Source organism: Siphateles boraxobius, unplaced genomic scaffold (assembly GCF_051911475.1).
Source record: "Siphateles boraxobius isolate OS27281-9 unplaced genomic scaffold, OSU_SipBor_1 44, whole genome shotgun sequence".
In the NCBI taxonomy this organism is placed as follows: Eukaryota; Metazoa; Chordata; class Actinopteri; order Cypriniformes; family Leuciscidae; genus Siphateles; species Siphateles boraxobius.
Window position 1 is genome coordinate 340723 of NW_027509075.1, and position 21778 is coordinate 362500.

Genomic DNA, 21778 nt, shown 5'->3' on the forward strand with positions numbered 1-21778 from the left:
ATACAGGATACAAGATAAAAGACGAGAGGGCGTGGTTTAAACTAAAATGACTGCAGCGCTTGTGAGTGGAGAAAAACAATAAAAGTGTACATGTGTAAAAGGAATAAATAGGGATATACATGAAATATTTTTCACTTAAATTAACAGATTAACAAAATTAAGAAAAAACGGTCACAAAAAGGACCCCAATTTCATTGTTGAACAGACATTACAAACGAGTTCACGTAAAGGAAACAGACGGCAGAAAGCGCGCCCCGTTATTCTTTATTTTACAAAGACACAACGTTTTGTTTTTTTAGTGTGTGTGTATACAACAGAAACTAATTTTAAGCTTTCTATTAGTGTACTTTTATATGAAGCCAATAAAATTGAAAAATGGTTCTCATGTCTCTGTGGCAAGTATACACTTAGGTCCTAAAAAACATGAAGACGGCAGAAAGTGCACCCTGTGCTTTTTCTTAATTTTCAAAACAACAGTGCAAAGCAGGGGTTAGGTTAGCGTTGAATTCAGAATGCTAAGCATACTGACTTTGTCTTTTCTTGAACTATTTCAGAACTTCCTCCACCCCTTGGGCCATGGTGCCATGACTTCCTGCAGACTGAGTCCTTGGGCCGACGGTTGGGACGGTGTCGAGATGTCCCTGGACGCCATGGCTCCCTGTGGACTCACTATTCTATGGTAGGTTTCGGTGGGCGACGCTTGGGAAGGTTGGCGAAACCGTGTGGGTGTCGTGATGTCCCTGGACGACACGACTCCCTGCGGACTGAGTCTTCCGTCCCATGGAAGGTTCGGTGTGGCGATGGGTCCAGGTTCCTTTCGGCAACCCCCTGAGGGGTGTTGCAGCTCACTGCGGCTGATTCCTTGATGCGACGGTTAAGACTTTGTGGCGCCCACTGTCCCGACCGTTGCCTCAAGGAGTCTGTCTGCTGGGAGTTGGACACCCCCCAGGGAGTGCTGAAGGAACCCGGGCGTAACGCCCACTGATCCACCAATGGGTTTTCGTCAACACCCCCCCTGGGGATAACACGAAACTGCCTCTGGTCTGATTTCTTGGGCTGATGATTGAGACTGTGGGCGCCCACTGTCCCAGCCGTCGGCCCAAGGAGTCTTGCTGCAGGGAGTCGCGTCAAACCCAGGGAGGTATCGGCTAAACCCTTGGGTGGTTTGGTGGGTGATGCGTTTGGGTCTGAGTCCTTGGGCGACGGTGGGGGTGTTGTGACGACTCCGGTCGCCACAGCTTCCTCTGGACTCAGTTCTCCATCCCATGGTAGGTTCGGTGGGCGATACGTTTGGGTCTGAGTCCTTGGGCAACGGTGGGGGTGTTGTGACGACTCCGGTCGCCACAGCTTCCTTTGGACTCAGTTCTCCATCCCATGGTAGGTTCCGGTGGGCGATACGTTTGGGCCTGAGTCCTTGGGCGACGGTGGGGGTGTTGTGACGACTCCGGTCGCCACAGCTTCCTCTGGACTCAGTTCTCCATCCCATGGTAGGTTCCGGTGGGCGATACGTTTGGGCCTGAGTCCTTGGGCGACGGTGGGGGTGTTGTGACGACTCCGGTCGCCACAGCTTCCTCTGGACTCAGTTCTCCATCCCATGGTAGGTTCGGTGGGCGATACGTTTGGGTCTGAGTCCTTGGGCGACGGTGGGGGTGTTGTGACGACTCCGGTCGCCACAGCTTCCTCTGGACTCAGTTCTCCATCCCATGGTAGGTTCCGGTGGGCGATACGTTTGGGCCTGAGTCCTTGGGCGACGGTGAGGGGGTGTAGTGACGACTCCGGTCGCCACAGCTCCCTCTGGACTCAGGCCTCCTTTCCTTTTCCCATTTCTTTCCAGGCCATATCAAGATCAGATGGTGGACCTGCACCTAGACACGACCACAACGCATGTAGTCAGCTGGATCCGGGCCGTATATATCAGATGGAAGACCAGCACCTGTCCCATGGGTGTCAGCAGAGCGATGAAATCAACATTGATTCCATGTGAGAATATTAGATCTAATGTTTGATTACAACATTAAGTGAGTCCTGACACATGTTACCTAATTCCAATAGAGTTCAGAATGTCTGTACATTCCAATGGTGGCCTCAATACAGTAGCCAGCACAAATCTTAAGTGGAATTTTGCACTTACACTTAGAGGTCTAGATTGAAATATAATTCTTTTGAAGTGACGGTGCATTATGCAACACAGAGTAATACTGAAATAGTAGTATAAATTACAGCAACACCTCCTTCATTTCCTATCAGCCGAGGCTCGTGTTTATAACAATAATCTTTGTAGGTTTTAATAATCTTCCCCCGTTCCACTGCACGTTTTTAAATGACAAACCACTCTGTGTGATCGGGGCCTCAGCTCTTTGTCTGTTCCCCTGTGATTAATGTGAAAATTATGAAATAAAGTCACTAAAAAGATTTTAAGTGCTAATAACTTCTGTGTCCTTGAAGTAATTAAATAGATTTTCGCCCCAATACAGGATACAAGATAAAAGACGAGAGGGCGTGGTTTAAACTAAAATGACTGCAGCGCTTGTGAGTGGAGAAAAACAATAAAAGTGTACATGTGTAAAAGGAATAAATAGGGATATACATGAAATATTTTTCACTTAAATTAACAGATTAACAAAATGAAGAAAAAACGGTCACAAAAAGGACCCCAATTTCATTGTTGAACAGACATTACAAACGAGTTCACGTAAAGGAAACAGACGGCAGAAAGCGCGCCCCGTTATTCTTTATTTTACAAAGACACAACGTTTTGTTTTTTTAGTGTGTGTGTGTGTGTGTATACAACAGAAACTAATTTTAAGCTTTCTATTAGTGTACTTTTATATGAAGCCAATAAAATTGAAAAATGGTTCTCATGTCTCTGTGGCAAGTATACACTTAGGTCCTAAAAAACATGAAGACGGCAGAAAGTGCACCCTGTGCTTTTTCTTAATTTTCAAAACAACAGTGCAAAGCAGGGGTTAGGTTAGCGTTGAATTCAGAATGCTAAGCATACTGACTTTGTCTTTTCTTGAACTATTTCAGAACTTCCTCCACCCCTTGGGCCATGGTGCCATGACTTCCTGCAGACTGAGTCCTCGGGCCGACGGTTGGGACGGTGTCGAGATGTCCCTGGACGCCATGGCTCCCTGTGGACTCACTATTCTATGGTAGGTTTCGGTGGGCGACGCTTGGGAAGGTTGGCGAAACCGTGTGGGTGTCGTGATGTCCCTGGACGACACGACTCCCTGCGGACTGAGTCTTCCGTCCCATGGAAGGTTCGGTGTGGCGATGGGTCCAGGTTCCTTTCGGCAACCCCCTGAGGGGTGTTGCAGCTCACTGCGGCTGATTCCTTGATGCGACGGTTAAGACTTTGTGGCGCCCACTGTCCCGACCATTGCCTCAAGGAGTCTGTCTGCTGGGAGTTGGACACCCCCCAGGGAGTGCTGAAGGAACCCGGGCGTAACGCCCACTGATCCACCAATGGGTTTTCGTCAACACCCCCCCTGGGGATAACACGAAACTGCCTCTGGTCTGATTTCTTGGGCTGATGATTGAGACGTTGGGCGCCCACTGTCCCAGCCGTCGGCCCAAGGAGTCTTGCTGCAGGGAGTCGCGTCAAACCCAGGGAGGTATCGGCTAAACCCTTGGGTGGTTTGGTGGGCGATGCGTTTGGGTCTGAGTCCTTGGGCGACGGTGGGGGTGTTGTGACGACTCCGGTCGCCACAGCTTCCTCTGGACTCAGTTCTCCATCCCATGGTAGGTTCGGTGGGCGATACGTTTGGGTCTGAGTCCTTGGGCGACGGTGGGGGTGTTGTGACGACTCCGGTCGCCACAGCTTCCTTTGGACTCAGTTCTCCATCCCATGGTAGGTTCCGGTGGGTGATACGTTTGGGCCTGAGTCCTTGGGCGACGGTGGGGGTGTTGTGACGACTCCGGTCGCCACAGCTTCCTCTGGACTCAGTTCTCCATCCCATGGTAGGTTCGGTGGGCGATACGTTTGGGTCTGAGTCCTTGGGCGACGGTGGGGGTGTTGTGACGACTCCGGTCGCCACAGCTTCCTTTGGACTCAGTTCTCCATCCCATGGAAGGTTCGATGTGGCGATGGGTCCAGGTTCCTTTCGGCAACCCCCTGAGGGGTGTTGCAGCTCACTGCGGCTGATTCCTTGATGCGACGGTTAAGACTTTGTGGCGCCCACTGTCCCGACCGTTGCCTCAAGGAGTCTGTCTGCTGGGAGTTGGACACCCCCCAGGGAGTGCTGAAGGAACCCGGGCGTAACGCCCACTGATCCACCAATGGGTTTTCGTCAACACCCCCCCTGGGGATAACACGAAACTGCCTCTGGTCTGATTTCTTGGGCTGATGATTGAGACGGTGGGCGCCCACTGTCCCAGCCGTCGGCCCAAGGAATCTTGCTGCAGGGAGTCGCGTCAAACCCAGGGAGGTATCGGCTAAACCCTTGGGTGGTTTGGTGGGCGATGCGTTTGGGTCTGAGTCCTTGGGCGACGGTGGGGGTGTTGTGACGACTCCGGTCGCCACAGCTTCCTCTGGACTCAGTTCTCCATCCCATGGTAGGTTCGGTGGGCGATACGTTTGGGTCTGAGTCCTTGGGCGACGGTGGGGGTGTCGTGACGACTCCGGTCGCCACAGCTTCCTTTGGACTCAGTTCTCCATCCCATGGTAGGTTCCGGTGGGCGATACGTTTGGGCCTGAGTCCTTGGGCGACGGTGAGGGGGTGTCGTGACGACTCCGGTCGCCACAGCTCCCTCTGGACTCAGGCCTCCTTTCCTTTTCCCATTTCTTTCCAGGCCATATCAAGATCAGATGGTGGACCTGCACCTAGACACGACCACAACGCATGTAGTCAGCTGGATCCGGGCCGTATATATCAGATGGAAGACCAGCACCTGTCCCATGGGTGTCAGCAGAGCGATGAAATCAACATTGATTCCATGTGAGAATATTAGATCTAATGTTTGATTACAACATTAAGTGAGTCCTGACACATGTTACCTAATTCCAATAGAGTTCAGAATGTCTGTACATTCCAATGGTGGCCTGAATACAGTAGCCAGCACAAATCTTAAGTGGAATTTTGCACTTACACTTAGAGGTCTAGATTGAAATATAATTCTTTTGAAGTGACGGTGCATTATGCAACACAGAGTAATACTGAAATAGTAGTATAAATTACAGCAACACCTCCTTCATTTCCTATCAGCCGAGGCTCGTGTTTATAACAATAATCTTTGTAGGTTTTAATAATCTTCCCCCGTTCCACTGCACGTTTTTAAATGACAAACCACTCTGTGTGATCGGGGCCTCAGCTCTTTGTCTGTTCCCCTGTGATTAATGTGAAAATTATGAAATAAAGTCACTAAAAAGATTTTAAGTGCTAATAACGTCTGTGTCCTTGAAGTAATTAAATAGATTTTCGCCCCAATACAGGATACAAGATAAAAGACGAGAGGGCGTGGTTTAAACTAAAATGACTGCAGCGCTTGTGAGTGGAGAAAAACAATAAAAGTGTACATGTGTAAAAGGAATAAATAGGGATATACATGAAATATTTTTCACTTAAATTAACAGATTAACAAAATGAAGAAAAAACGGTCACAAAAAGGACCCCAATTTCATTGTTGAACAGACATTACAAACGAGTTCACGTAAAGGAAACAGACGGCAGAAAGCGCGCCCCGTTATTCTTTATTTTACAAAGACACAACGTTTTGTTTTTTTAGTGTGTGTGTATACAACAGAAACTAATTTTAAGCTTTCTATTAGTGTACTTTTATATGAAGCCAATAAAATTGAAAAATGGTTCTCATGTCTCTGTGGCAAGTATACACTTAGGTCCTAAAAAACATGAAGACGGCAGAAAGTGCACCCTGTGCTTTTTCTTAATTTTCAAAACAACAGTGCAAAGCACGGGTTAGGTTAGCGTTGAATTCAGAATGCTAAGCATACTGACTTTGTCTTTTCTTGAACTATTTCAGAACTTCCTCCACCCCTTGGGCGATGGTGCCATGACTTCCTGCAGACTGAGTCCTTGGGCCGACGGTTGGGACGGTGTCGAGATGTCCCTGGACGCCATGGCTCCCTGTGGACTCACTATTCTATGGTAGGTTTCGGTGGGCGACGCTTGGGAAGGTTGGCGAAACCGTGTGGGTGTCGTGATGTCCCTGGACGACACGACTCCCTGCGGACTGAGTCTTCCGTCCCATGGAAGGTTCGGTGTGGCGATGGGTCCAGGTTCCTTTCGGCAACCCCCTGAGGGGTGTTGCAGCTCACTGCGGCTGATTCCTTGATGCGACGGTTAAGACTTTGTGGCGCCCACTGTCCCGACCGTTGCCTCAAGGAGTCTGTCTGCTGGGAGTTGGACACCCCCCAGGGAGTGCTGAAGGAACCCGGGCGTAACGCCCACTGATCCACCAATGGGTTTTCGTCAACACCCCCCCTGGGGATAACACGAAACTGCCTCTGGTCTGATTTCTTGGGCTGATGATTGAGACTGTGGGCGCCCACTGTCCCAGCCGTCGGCCCAAGGAGTCTTGCTGCAGGGAGTCGCGTCAAACCCAGGGAGGTATCGGCTAAACCCTTGGGTGGTTTGGTGGGCGATGCGTTTGGGTCTGAGTCCTTGGGCGACGGTGGGGGTGTTGTGACGACTCCGGTCGCCACAGCTTCCTCTGGACTCAGTTCTCCATCCCATGGTAGGTTCGGTGGGCGATACGTTTGGGTCTGAGTCCTTGGGCGACGGTGGGGGTGTTGTGACGACTCCGGTCGCCACAGCTTCCTCTGGACTCAGTTCTCCATCCCATGGTAGGTTCCGGTGGGCGATACGTTTGGGCCTGAGTCCTTGGGCGACGGTGAGGGGGTGTAGTGACGACTCCGGTCGCCACAGCTCCCTCTGGACTCAGGCCTCCTTTCCTTTTCCCATTTCTTTCCAGGCCATATCAAGATCAGATGGTGGACCTGCACCTAGACACGACCACAACGCATGTAGTCAGCTGGATCCGGGCCGTATATATCAGATGGAAGACCAGCACCTGTCCCATGGGTGTCAGCAGAGCGATGAAATCAACATTGATTCCATGTGAGAATATTAGATCTAATGTTTGATTACAACATTAAGTGAGTCCTGACACATGTTACCTAATTCCAATAGAGTTCAGAATGTCTGTACATTCCAATGGTGGCCTGAATACAGTAGCCAGCACAAATCTTAAGTGGAATTTTGCACTTACACTTAGAGGTCTAGATTGAAATATAATTCTTTTGAAGTGACAGTGCATTATGCAACACAGAGTAATACTGAAATAGTAGTATAAATTACAGCAACACCTCCTTCATTTCCTATCAGCCGAGGCTCGTGTTTATAACAATAATCTTTGTAGGTTTTAATAATCTTCCCCCGTTCCACTGCACGTTTTTAAATGACAAACCACTCTGTGTGATCGGGGCCTCAGCTCTTTGTCTGTTCCCCTGTGATTAATGTGAAAATTATGAAATAAAGTCACTAAAAAGATTTTAAGTGCTAATAACCTCTGTGTCCTTGAAGTAATTAAATAGATTTTCGCCCCAATACAGGATACAAGATAAAAGACGAGAGGGCGTGGTTTAAACTAAAATGACTGCAGCGCTTGTGAGTGGAGAAAAACAATAAAAGTGTACATGTGTAAAAGGAATAAATAGGGATATACATGAAATATTTTTCACTTAAATTAACAGATTAACAAAATTAAGAAAAAACGGTCACAAAAAGGACCCCAATTTCATTGTTGAACATACATTACAAACGAGTTCACGTAAAGGAAACAGACGGCAGAAAGCGCGCCACGTTGTTCTTTATTTTACAAAGACACAACGTTTTGTTTTTTTAGTGTGTGTGTATACAACAGAAACTAATTTTAAGCTTTCTATTAGTGTACTTTTATATGAAGCCAATAAAATTGAAAAATGGTTCTCATGTCTCTGTGGCAAGTATACACTTAGGTCCTAAAAAACATGAAGACGGCAGAAAGTGCACCCTGTGCTTTTTCTTAATTTTCAAAACAACAGTGCAAAGCAGGGGTTAGGTTAGCGTTGAATTCAGAATGCTAAGCATACTGACTTTGTCTTTTCTTGAACTATTTCAGAACTTCCTCCACCCCTTGGGCCATGGTGCCATGACTTCCTGCAGACTGAGTCCTCGGGCCGACGGTTGGGACGGTGTCGAGATGTCCCTGGACGCCATGGCTCCCTGTGGACTCACTATTCTATGGTAGGTTTCGGTGGGCGACGCTTGGGAAGGTTGGCGAAACCGTGTGGGTGTCGTGATGTCCCTGGACGACACGACTCCCTGCGGACTGAGTCTTCCGTCCCATGGAAGGTTCGGTGTGGCGATGGGTCCAGGTTCCTTTCGGCAACCCCCTGAGGGGTGTTGCAGCTCACTGCGGCTGATTCCTTGATGCGACGGTTAAGACTTTGTGGCGCCCACTGTCCCGACCATTGCCTCAAGGAGTCTGTCTGCTGGGAGTTGGACACCCCCCAGGGAGTGCTGAAGGAACCCGGGCGTAACGCCCACTGATCCACCAATGGGTTTTCGTCAACACCCCCCCTGGGGATAACACGAAACTGCCTCTGGTCTGATTTCTTGGGCTGATGATTGAGACGTTGGGCGCCCACTGTCCCAGCCGTCGGCCCAAGGAGTCTTGCTGCAGGGAGTCGCGTCAAACCCAGGGAGGTATCGGCTAAACCCTTGGGTGGTTTGGTGGGCGATGCGTTTGGGTCTGAGTCCTTGGGCGACGGTGGGGGTGTTGTGACGACTCCGGTCGCCACAGCTTCCTCTGGACTCAGTTCTCCATCCCATGGTAGGTTCGGTGAGCGATACGTTTGGGTCTGAGTCCTTGGGCGACGGTGGGGGTGTTGTGACGACTCCGGTCGCCACAGCTTCCTTTGGACTCAGTTCTCCATCCCATGGTAGGTTCCGGTGGGTGATACGTTTGGGCCTGAGTCCTTGGGCGACGGTGGGGGTGTTGTGACGACTCCGGTCGCCACAGCTTCCTCTGGACTCAGTTCTCCATCCCATGGTAGGTTCGGTGGGCGATACGTTTGGGTCTGAGTCCTTGGGCGACGGTGGGGGTGTTGTGACGACTCCGGTCGCCACAGCTTCCTTTGGACTCAGTTCTCCATCCCATGGAAGGTTCGGTGTGGCGATGGGTCCAGGTTCCTTTCGGCAACCCCCTGAGGGGTGTTGCAGCTCACTGCGGCTGATTCCTTGATGCGACGGTTAAGACTTTGTGGCGCCCACTGTCCCGACCGTTGCCTCAAGGAGTCTGTCTGCTGGGAGTTGGACACCCCCCAGGGAGTGCTGAAGGAACCCGGGCGTAACGCCCACTGATCCACCAATGGGTTTTCGTCAACACCCCCCCTGGGGATAACACGAAACTGCCTCTGGTCTGATTTCTTGGGCTGATGATTGAGACGGTGGGCGCCCACTGTCCCAGCCGTCGGCCCAAGGAATCTTGCTGCAGGGAGTCGCGTCAAACCCAGGGAGGTATCGGCTAAACCCTTGGGTGGTTTGGTGGGCGATGCGTTTGGGTCTGAGTCCTTGGGCGACGGTGGGGGTGTTGTGACGACTCCGGTCGCCACAGCTTCCTCTGGACTCAGTTCTCCATCCCATGGTAGGTTCGGTGGGCGATACGTTTGGGTCTGAGTCCTTGGGCGACGGTGGGGGTGTCGTGACGACTCCGGTCGCCACAGCTTCCTTTGGACTCAGTTCTCCATCCCATGGTAGGTTCCGGTGGGCGATACGTTTGGGCCTGAGTCCTTGGGCGACGGTGGGGGTGTTGTGACGACTCCGGTCGCCACAGTTTCCTCTGGACTCAGTTCTCCATCCCATGGTAGGTTCCGGTGGGCGATACGTTTGGGCCTGAGTCCTTGGGCGACGGTGGGGGTGTTGTGACGACTCCGGTCGCCACAGCTTCCTCTGGACTCAGTTCTCCATCCCATGGTAGGTTCGGTGGGCGATACGTTTGGGTCTGAGTCCTTGGGCGACGGTGGGGGTGTTGTGACGACTCCGGTCGCCACAGCTTCCTCTGGACTCAGTTCTCCATCCCATGGTAGGTTCGGTGGGCGATACGTTTGGGTCTGAGTCCTTGGGCGACGGTGAGGGGGTGTAGTGACGACTCCGGTCGCCACAGCTCCCTCTGGACTCAGGCCTCCTTTCCTTTTTCCATTTCTTTCCAGGCCATATCAAGATCAGATGGTGGACCTGCACCTAGACACGACCACAACGCATGTAGTCAGCTGGATCCGGGCCGTATATATCAGATGGAAGACCAGCACCTGTCCCATGGGTGTCAGCAGAGCGATGAAATCAACATTGATTCCATGTGAGAATATTAGATCTAATGTTTGATTACAACATTAAGTGAGTCCTGACACATGTTACCTAATTCCAATAGAGTTCAGAATGTCTGTACATTCCAATGGTGGCCTCAATACAGTAGCCAGCACAAATCTTAAGTGGAATTTTGCACTTACACTTAGAGGTCTAGATTGAAATATAATTCTTTTGAAGTGACGGTGCATTATGCAACACAGAGTAATACTGAAATAGTAGTATAAATTACAGCAACACCTCCTTCATTTCCTATCAGCCGAGGCTCGTGTTTATAACAATAATCTTTGTAGGTTTTAATAATCTTCCCCCGTTCCACTGCACGTTTTTAAATGACAAACCACTCTGTGTGATCGGGGCCTCAGCTCTTTGTCTGTTCCCCTGTGATTAATGTGAAAATTATGAAATAAAGTCACTAAAAAGATTTTAAGTGCTAATAACCTCTGTGTCCTTGAAGTAATTAAATAGATTTTCGCCCCAATACAGGATACAAGATAAAAGACGAGAGGGCGTGGTTTAAACTAAAATGACTGCAGCGCTTGTGAGTGGAGAAAAACAATAAAAGTGTACATGTGTAAAAGGAATAAATAGGGATATACATGAAATATTTTTCACTTAAATTAACAGATTAACAAAATTAAGAAAAAACGGTCACAAAAAGGACCCCAATTTCATTGTTGAACAGACATTACAAACGAGTTCACGTAAAGGAAACAGACGGCAGAAAGCGCGCCCCGTTATTCTTTATTTTACAAAGACACAACGTTTTGTTTTTTTAGTGTGTGTGTATACAACAGAAACTAATTTTAAGCTTTCTATTAGTGTACTTTTATATGAAGCCAATAAAATTGAAAAATGGTTCTCATGTCTCTGTGGCAAGTATACACTTAGGTCCTAAAAAACATGAAGACGGCAGAAAGTGCACCCTGTGCTTTTTCTTAATTTTCAAAACAACAGTGCAAAGCAGGGGTTAGGTTAGCGTTGAATTCAGAATGCTAAGCATACTGACTTTGTCTTTTCTTGAACTATTTCAGAACTTCCTCCACCCCTTGGGCGATGGTGCCATGACTTCCTGCAGACTGAGTCCTTGGGCCGACGGTTGGGACGGTGTCGAGATGTCCCTGGACGCCATGGCTCCCTGTGGACTCACTATTCTATGGTAGGTTTCGGTGGGCGACGCTTGGGAAGGTTGGCGAAACCGTGTGGGTGTCGTGATGTCCCTGGACGACACGACTCCCTGCGGACTGAGTCTTCCGTCCCATGGAAGGTTCGGTGTGGCGATGGGTCCAGGTTCCTTTCGGCAACCCCCTGAGGGGTGTTGCAGCTCACTGCGGCTGATTCCTTGATGCGACGGTTAAGACTTTGTGGCGCCCACTGTCCCGACCGTTGCCTCAAGGAGTCTGTCTGCTGGGAGTTGGACACCCCCCAGGGAGTGCTGAAGGAACCCGGGCGTAACGCCCACTGATCCACCAATGGGTTTTCGTCAACACCCCCCCTGGGGATAACACGAAACTGCCTCTGGTCTGATTTCTTGGGCTGATGATTGAGACTGTGGGCGCCCACTGTCCCAGCCGTCGGCCCAAGGAGTCTTGCTGCAGGGAGTCGCGTCAAACCCAGGGAGGTATCGGCTAAACCCTTGGTGGTTTGGTGGGCGATGCGTTTGGGTCTGAGTCCTTGGGCAACGGTGGGGGTGTTGTGACGACTCCGGTCGCCACAGCTTCCTCTGGACTCAGTTCTCCATCCCATGGTAGGTTCGGTGGGCGATACGTTTGGGTCTGAGTCCTTGGGCGACGGTGGGGGTGTTGTGACGACTCCGGTCGCCACAGCTTCCTTTGGACTCAGTTCTCCATCCCATGGTAGGTTCCGGTGGGCGATACGTTTGGGCCTGAGTCCTTGGGCGACGGTGGGGGTGTTGTGACGACTCCGGTCGCCACAGTTTCCTCTGGACTCAGTTCTCCATCCCATGGTAGGTTCCGGTGGGCGATACGTTTGGGCCTGAGTCCTTGGGCGACGGTGGGGGTGTTGTGACGACTCCGGTCGCCACAGCTTCCTCTGGACTCAGTTCTCCATCCCATGGTAGGTTCGGTGGGCGATACGTTTGGGCCTGAGTCCTTGGGCGACGGTGAGGGGGTGTAGTGACGACTCCGGTCGCCACAGCTCCCTCTGGACTCAGGCCTCCTTTCCTTTTCCCATTTCTTTCCAGGCCATATCAAGATCAGATGGTGGACCTGCACCTAGACACGACCACAACGCATGTAGTCAGCTGGATCCGGGCCGTATATATCAGATGGAAGACCAGCACCTGTCCCATGGGTGTCAGCAGAGCGATGAAATCAACATTGATTCCATGTGAGAATATTAGATCTAATGTTTGATTACAACATTAAGTGAGTCCTGACACATGTTACCTAATTCCAATAGAGTTCAGAATGTCTGTACATTCCAATGGTGGCCTCAATACAGTAGCCAGCACAAATCTTAAGTGGAATTTTGCACTTACACTTAGAGGTCTAGATTGAAATATAATTCTTTTGAAGTGACGGTGCATTATGCAACACAGAGTAATACTGAAATAGTAGTATAAATTACAGCAACACCTCCTTCATTTCCTATCAGCCGAGGCTCGTGTTTATAACAATAATCTTTGTAGGTTTTAATAATCTTCCCCCGTTCCACTGCACGTTTTTAAATGACAAACCACTCTGTGTGATCGGGGCCTCAGCTCTTTGTCTGTTCCCCTGTGATTAATGTGAAAATTATGAAATAAAGTCACTAAAAAGATTTTAAGTGCTAATAACCTCTGTGTCCTTGAAGTAATTAAATAGATTTTCGCCCCAATACAGGATACAAGATAAAAGACGAGAGGGCGTGGTTTAAACTAAAATGACTGCAGCGCTTGTGAGTGGAGAAAAACAATAAAAGTGTACATGTGTAAAAGGAATAAATAGGGATATACATGAAATATTTTTCACTTAAATTAACAGATTAACAAAATTAAGAAAAAACGGTCACAAAAAGGACCCCAATTTCATTGTTGAACAGACATTACAAACGAGTTCACGTAAAGGAAACAGACGGCAGAAAGCGCGCCCCGTTATTCTTTATTTTACAAAGACACAACGTTTTGTTTTTTTAGTGTGTGTGTGTGTGTGTGTGTGTATACAACAGAAACTAATTTTAAGCTTTCTATTAGTGTACTTTTATATGAAGCCAATAAAATTGAAAAATGGTTCTCATGTCTCTGTGGCAAGTATACACTTAGGTCCTAAAAAACATGAAGACGGCAGAAAGTGCACCCTGTGCTTTTTCTTAATTTTCAAAACAACAGTGCAAAGCAGGGGTTAGGTTAGCGTTGAATTCAGAATGCTAAGCATACTGACTTTGTCTTTTCTTGAACTATTTCAGAACTTCCTCCACCCCTTGGGCCATGGTGCCATGACTTCCTGCAGACTGAGTCCTTGGGCCGACGGTTGGGACGGTGTCGAGATGTCCCTGGACGCCATGGCTCCCTGTGGACTCACTATTCTATGGTAGGTTTCGGTGGGCGACGCTTGGGAAGGTTGGCGAAACCGTGTGGGTGTCGTGATGTCCCTGGACGACACGACTCCCTGCGGACTGAGTCTTCCGTCCCATGGAAGGTTCGGTGTGGCGATGGGTCCAGGTTCCTTTCGGCAACCCCCTGAGGGGTGTTGCAGCTCACTGCGGCTGATTCCTTGATGCGACGGTTAAGACTTTGTGGCGCCCACTGTCCCGACCGTTGCCTCAAGGAGTCTGTCTGCTGGGAGTTGGACACCCCCCAGGGAGTGCTGAAGGAACCCGGGCGTAACGCCCACTGATCCACCAATGGGTTTTCGTCAACACCCCCCCTGGGGATAACACGAAACTGCCTCTGGTCTGATTTCTTGGGCTGATGATTGAGACGGTGGGCGCCCACTGTCCCAGCCGTCGGCCCAAGGAGTCTTGCTGCAGGGAGTCGCGTCAAACCCAGGGAGGTATCGGCTAAACCCTTGGGTGGTTTGGTGGGCGATGCGTTTGGGTCTGAGTCCTTGGGCGACGGTGGGGGTGTTGTGACGACTCCGGTCGCCACAGCATCCTCTGGACTCAGTTCTCCATCCCATGGTAGGTTCGGTGGGCGATACGTTTGGGTCTGAGTCCTTGGGCGACGGTGGGGGTGTTGTGACGACTCCGGTCGCCACAGCTTCCTTTGGACTCAGTTCTCCATCCCATGGTAGGTTCCGGTGGGCGATACGTTTGGGCCTGAGTCCTTGGGCGACGGTGGGGGTGTTGTGACGACTCCGGTCGCCACAGCTTCCTCTGGACTCAGTTCTCCATCCCATGGTAGGTTCGGTGGGCGATACGTTTGGGTCTGAGTCCTTGGGTGACGGTGGGGGTGTTGTGACGACTCCGGTCGCCACAGCTTCCTTTGGACTCAGTTCTCCATCCCATGGTAGGTTCCGGTGGGCGATACGTTTGGGCCTGAGTCCTTGGGCGACGGTGAGGGGGTGTAGTGATGACTCCGGTCGCCACAGCTCCCTCTGGACTCAGGCCTCCTTTCCTTTTCCCATTTCTTTCCAGGCCATATCAAGATCAGATGGTGGACCTGCACCTAGACACGACCACAACGCATGTAGTCAGCTGGATCCGGGCCGTATCCATATCAGATGGAAGACCAGCACCTGTCCCATGGGTGTCAGCAGAGCGATGAAATCAACATTGATTCCATGTGAGAATATTAGATCTAATCAGTCAGGCCCCACAGTACATCAAGGACCTTTTGCGTCCGCACTCCTCTAGCCGAACTCTTCGGTCTTCTGGCCAGAACCTTCTTATGGTCCCCAAGACTCGTTATAAGACCCGAGGGGACCTGTCTTTTCAGTCTGTTGCCCCCAGACTGTGGAACGCCCTGCCCCTGTCTCTGCGTCTGGCAGACTCTGTTGACTCTTTTAAAAAAGATCTGAAGACTTGTTTATATAAGAAAGCTTTTGGTTGATGGGTTTTAACTAGTGTCACTTTGATTTTACATATGTACTGTATATACATTTTATATTGTTTATGTAAGGTTTTGTTTTTACCTTTCTCGTGTACAGCACTTTGTGATTTTATCTGTGAAAAGCGCTTTAGAAATAAACTTTACTTTACTTACTTACTTACTAATGTTTGATTACGACATTAAGTGAGTCCTGACACATGTTACCTAATTCCAATAGAGTTCAGAATTTCTGTAAATTCCAATGGTGGCCTGAATACATTAGCCAGCACAAATCTTAAGTGGAATTTTGCACTTACACTTAGAGGTCTAGATTGAAATATAATTCTTTTGAAGTGACGGTGCATTATGCAACACAGAGTAATACTGAAATAGTTGTATAAACTACAGCAACACCTCCTTCATTTCCTATTAGCTGAGGCTCGTGTTTATAACAATAATCTTTGTAGGTTTTAATAATCTTCCCACGTTCCACTGCACGTTTTTAAATGACAAACCACTCTGTGTGATCGGGGCCTCAGCTCTTTGTTTGTTCCCCTGTGATTAATGTGAAAATTATGAAATAAAGTGACTAAAAAGATTTTAAGTGCTAATAACCGCTGTGTCCTTGAAATAATTAAATAGATTTTCGCCCCAATACAGGATACAAGATAAAAGACGAGAGGGCGTGGTTTAAACTAAAATGACTGCAGCGCTTGTGAGTGGAGAAAAACAATAAAAGTGTACATGTGTAAAAGGAATAAATAGGGATATACATGAAATATTTTTCACTTAAATTAACAGATTAACAAAATTAAGAAAAATTTCTGAAAAAGTCACTTTTTCAAAACTCTCTTCACACAGTGATCACACCATCCGTCTATATGAGCTAAACTGTGGATCACTGCTTTGAACAATGTCATCGGATGCATTTTGTTCCATTTACATTTACATTATTTTCTCACTTAAACACAAACACTTACAGAATTTTATGTTCTATACAGGATAATTTGCACGTTTACATACTCTTTTTAAAACTGTTAAACTTATTTTCAAAACCTAACAAAAAAATAATTAGACCGAGATTTGCAACATTTCCACAGTAATGTCATATTGAAATAAATATTCTGATTCTAAAATCTAATATTAAACTGCAGTGAATTAAACACAGTAGAGTAGTGTCAGTCTTGTTTTGTAAAAGCAATTTGCAAAAGAAAATATTGTGTAATGCTCCTGTTGTTTGTGTTTTTTGTTTTATGAGTGACAAAGTGTGTTTGTTGGGTGAAACCTTTACTAGTGTTCTTGAAGATTGAGTTGATTTGAGAAATGAAGGAAGTGTCAGTGCATTTTGAATGTGAAATGAAGAACTGAGTGAGGATTTTTGAAAATGTACCTAAATATTGAGAAATGTGCCCTAGCGACTGTAAAAACCTGTAATTTTATTTGTCAGAGTAAATCCCAGTGTTTTCTCTAGTTTATTGTAGTTTATTTGAGAAGTTCCACAGATTCTTGGACATTGGTAACTGTATTGTTAGAGTTGTGAGATCTGTAGGCCGGTTTCTCCATGACACAAACACACCTTCAAGCTTTCCTGTATTGAGATGTAAATTGCGTGTGGGTGATGTGCAGAACTCAATCCACACACAAGAGTCTACACACACATGAAACTACCTATGTTAGAATATCCATTTACAGCTGCTATTACAGGTTTGTTTGTTTGAGGTTTTTTATTGCTTTTTACAGTCGCTAAGACACATTTCTCAATACTTTGGTAATTTCTTCAAAACTCTTCACTCAGTACTCATAACCAGCCTTAAGCGTCACTGCAGTTAATTTCAGATTCAAAACGCAATACAACGCTCAAAACACTTCATTCATGTCTAAAATCAACTCATTCTTCCAGAACACTAGTAAATGTTTCACCCAACAAACACTTTGTCACTCATAAAATACAAAAAACACAAATAACAGGAGCATTATAAAATATTTCTGCTGTTTTCTGCTGTTCCGAATTCACAGCATTTTATGTTAAATGGTCAATGTTTACATTACAGTACACATTTTTGTTTAAACTGAAAGATTAATACCTTCTCAAGATTAATTAATACCTTCTCAAAACTCTTCACACAGTGATCACAAGATCATTCTCCGGCTAAACTGAGATCTTTCAATTTACATGAATTCATTTCTCACTTAAACACAAAACCAGCAGAACTTGATTTACTGTACAGGCCAATTTGCACATGCTTACATATTATTTCCAAGACTTTTATATTTAAGTTAAAAACATTTCAACTCAAACAAAAATGAATAAGACTGAAATTTGCAATATTTTTATACCGTATACCACATTGAAATATATTCTGAATCTAAAAAAAAACGATCAGAACAATTAAGATGTAACTAAACACCTACACTAGTCTTAGTCTTTCATTTTCATCATCTATACAAAAGGAAATAATTTTGTACATTAATGTAAACATAAACCCTATAAGATAAACTGCATTGAACTCTGAACAGCAGAAAATAGTGCATATTGCTGCCTGTTGTTTGTGTTTTTTGATTTGTATTTTTAATTTTGTTTGTTGGGTGAAACCTTTACTAGTATTCTGAAAGAATGACTTTATTTTCAGACATGATTGATGTGTTTTGGTAGTTTTAATGCGTTTTGAATGTGAAATTTACTGCAGTGAAGCTGAAAGTTGGTTAAGACAACGGAGTGAAGAGCTTTTAAAAAAGTGCTAAGTATTGAGAAATACATACATTCTGATTTAATTAGAATATAACATTCTAATCTTGTCCGCTAATGGATTATGGTCGGGTTGCAAGCGTCACCTATCTAAAAGTGTAAGGATGTAAACAAAACAAAATCTGGTTCATTTAAGCCCTAAGGGAAACAATGTTTTTTTTTTTGTTTACTGATATTGGCCAATGTCTGAGAGACCACAACCCATAAGATTGGTCTTTCATTACAGATAAGAGGGTCTCCACTGTGTTGCTAAAGTGAAAAATGTGTAATTTCTGCTAATATACAGTATCAAATCATGTTATATCATTTTATAATTATATCAAAATATATACCTTTTTAAAAAAGAACTGCAACATGTTCAAAATTGAAACCAAAGAAATAAATATAAGTCTTACTGCTGCGATTGCATTTCATTTATCTAGAGTCTAGACCATGTACAGTTTAACTTGTGTGGTGATCTGCAATTGTTACCTTGAAGAGATATTTCTGCTTGATTAACCCCCCAAAAAACTTAGTTTTATTATATGTAGGTTGGTTCATTAATGTTAAGTAATATTTTTGACTTGAACAAAACCACTTAATTTTCCATTTTTAGGTATTTGAAATGTACTGTCATTAAATTTTGTAATGTTAAAATTTTTAATCTCTTTATATATATATATATAAATATATATATATATATATGGAAATACCGCAATACATTGAGTTGCAGTAGTCTAAACGGGAAGTAATAAAAGCATGAACAGACATCTCTAGAGTTTTGTCAGATAGGAAGTGTTTAATTTGATACAAAAGACGGAGTTGATAGAAACTAGATGCAATTACCGAAGATATTTGTTTGTCATGCGTAGATCTGAATGCAGATAAGCTCCTCGAATCGATGCTGGTGGTCTTAAAATTATCAGTGGGGCCGAAAACTATCACCTCAGTTTTGACTTCATTTAAAGACAAAAAGTTTTGAGCAAGCCAAGATTTAATCTCATCTAAGCATAATAAAAGAGAAATTAATGCAGACGGATCATTTCTCTTGATATGTATATATATATATATATATATATATATATATATGTGTGTGTGTGTGTGTGTGTGTGTGTGTGTCGTCAGCATAAAAATGGAAGGAAACACCATGTCTTCTTAAAATAGAACCCAATGGTAGCATGTAGAACGAGTAAAGCAGTTTATAAATACAGCTATAAATGCTTTATTCGTGTATAAATGCTTTATTCTTTATTTAGAAGCATATCTATATTGTGTTTAATAATTGTATTTTCATACTTTATTAATGATCAATTTATAATTTCTAAATGAAGTATAGCATTATTTACAAATCAGTTATTTGGGAGTTGTCAGTGATTCATAAGTTCACTTAAGTGTAAGTAAATGCAGTAAATTCAGGTAGTTATAAAGCATTTATAAACTTTATAAAATATACTTTATAAAATACTTATACTGACCACTACCAAATGCTTTATAACTACCTGAATTACAGTAGAAATACATGTTAATAAAGCATGTATTATCACACTAAGTAACTATTACAATATGTCTGTATAATGTATGAATGCACATTTGAAATAGAAAGTGTGAGTAAATGATTAATAAACTAAGTGATCTTATGAACCACTGACAACTCCTAAATAACTGGTTTGTATATAATGTTATACTTAATTTAAAAATTAGAAACAAAATTAAAACACTTTATTTGGATAGTCCACTTTAGACATTCTACTAACTATAAGTAACTTTGCAGCTACATGTCAACTAACTGTCATTAGAGTATTAGTAGACTGTCTGCTTAATATCTGCTAACACTTGTGCAGTGTGAAGTTCCCTGCTGCTTCAAACGCTCCACTATCATTCCTGTCCCCAAAAAACCCAAAATCACTGGACTTAATGACTACAGACCTGTCGCTCTCACGTCTGTGGTCATGAAGTTGTTTGAAAGACTGGTGCTGGCCCACCTGAAGGACATCACTGGACCCCTGCTGGATCCCTTTCAGTTTGCTTACAGAGCAAACAGGTCTGTGGATGATGCAGTCAACATGGGACTGCATTATATCCTGCAACATCTCGACAGACCAGGGACTTATGCAAGGATCCTCTTTGTGGACTTCAGTTCGGCCTTCAATACCATCATGCCTGGTCTTCTCACAGCCAAACTGACCCAGCTCTCCATACCATCCTCGATCTGTCAGTGGATCACCAGCTTCCTGACGGACCGGCAGCAGCGAGTGAGACTGGGGAAACACACATCCAAGACACTCACAATCAGCACCGGAGCCCCCCAAGGGTGCGTTCTCTCCCCACTGCTCTTCTCCCTGTACACTAATGACTGCACTTCTAAAGACCCCACTGTCAAGCTCCTGAAATTTGCAGACGACACCACTGTCATCGGTCTCATCCAAAACGGTGACGAGTCTGCTTACAGACTGGAGGTTGAACAGCTGGCTGCCTGGTGCAGTTATAACAACCTTGAGCTGAACACGCTCAAAACAGTGGAGATGATCGTGGACTTCAGGAGGAACAGCTCAGCACTCCTCCCACTCACCATCATGAACAGCACTGTGGAAGCAGTGGAGTCATTCAGGTTCCTGGGCACTATCATCTCTCAGGACCTGAAGTGGGACAATCACATTGACTCCACTGTGAAAAAGGCCCAGCAGAGACTGTACTTCCTTCGCCAGCTGAGGAAGTTCAACCTGCCACAGGATCTGCTGATTCAGTTCTACTCAGCCGTCATTGAGTCTGTCTTGTGCGCTTCCATCACTGTCTGGTTTGGTTCAGCTACCAAATCAGACATCAGGAGACTACAACGGACAGTCCGGACTGCGGAGAGGATTATTGGTGCCCCCCTGCCAAACCTCCAGGACCTGTACTCTTCCAGAGTGAGGAAGAGAGCAGGTAAAATCATCACAGACTCCACTCACCCTGGACACCACCTGTTTGAACTGTTACCGTCAAGACGGAGACTCAGATCACTGGCCACAAGAACATCTCGGCACAGGAACAGTTTCTTCCCACAGGCCATTTCCCTCCTGAACAGTTAACACTCCTCCCAAGGCATATGCCTGTAAGTGCAATACTCCCACTGTTTAGTGCAATATCCCACAACTCAGTTGATACTTATATGTAGATTTATTTATTTATAATATTCAAAACACTGTAAATAGGTTCATAATCTGTAAATCTGAAAATGTCTATTCTGACTAAACCCAACTGTGATAGTTTTATTCTCATATATTTATATTTTTTATTCTTATAATTTGTAGTATTATGTTTCATGTTGTATTTGTATATGTCCACTGGAAGCCTCAGTACCAAAACAAATTCCTTGTGTGTGCAAGCACACTTGGCAATAAAGCTCTTTCTGATTCTGATTCTGATTCTGATTTACTTTGCTGGTCCCCCAACAGATATTCTACTGACTATGAGTAACTTAGCAACTACAAGTCAACCTATTCTATTTACCCGAACCCTAACACCTAACACTAACCTAACGGTCTACTGACAGTCTACAACAGTCTACTAATACTCTAATGACAGTTAGTTGACATGTAGCTGCAAAGTTAATTATAGTTAGTAGAATGTCTAAAGTGGACTATCCAAATAAAGTGTAACCAAAAATTATAAATTGATCATTAATAAAGTATGAAAATACAACAATTAAACACATTATAGATATGCTTTTAAAACAAG

General features: G+C 45.6%; 1 protein-coding gene and 1 long non-coding RNA gene across 2 annotated transcripts in view; one reads left to right on the forward strand and one right to left on the reverse strand.

The window, feature by feature from the left end:
* Window positions 1–15947, forward strand: part of LOC143708965 (double-stranded RNA-specific adenosine deaminase-like) — a 71518-nt gene extending 55571 nt beyond the window's left edge. Inside the window, exons 14-25 of the mRNA XM_077200181.1 lie at window positions 555–679; window positions 1835–1980; window positions 3031–3155; window positions 4795–4940; window positions 5983–6107; window positions 6934–7079; window positions 8122–8246; window positions 10214–10359; window positions 11402–11526; window positions 12571–12716; window positions 13773–13897; window positions 14943–15947. The gene's annotated coding sequence lies outside the window, so the exon portion shown is untranslated. The remainder of the gene's footprint in view (window positions 1–554; window positions 680–1834; window positions 1981–3030; window positions 3156–4794; window positions 4941–5982; window positions 6108–6933; window positions 7080–8121; window positions 8247–10213; window positions 10360–11401; window positions 11527–12570; window positions 12717–13772; window positions 13898–14942) is intronic.
* The window catches only part of LOC143708963 (uncharacterized), a 295722-nt gene that overhangs the window by 168678 nt on the left and 105266 nt on the right, over window positions 1–21778 (reverse strand). The window lies entirely within an intron of this gene.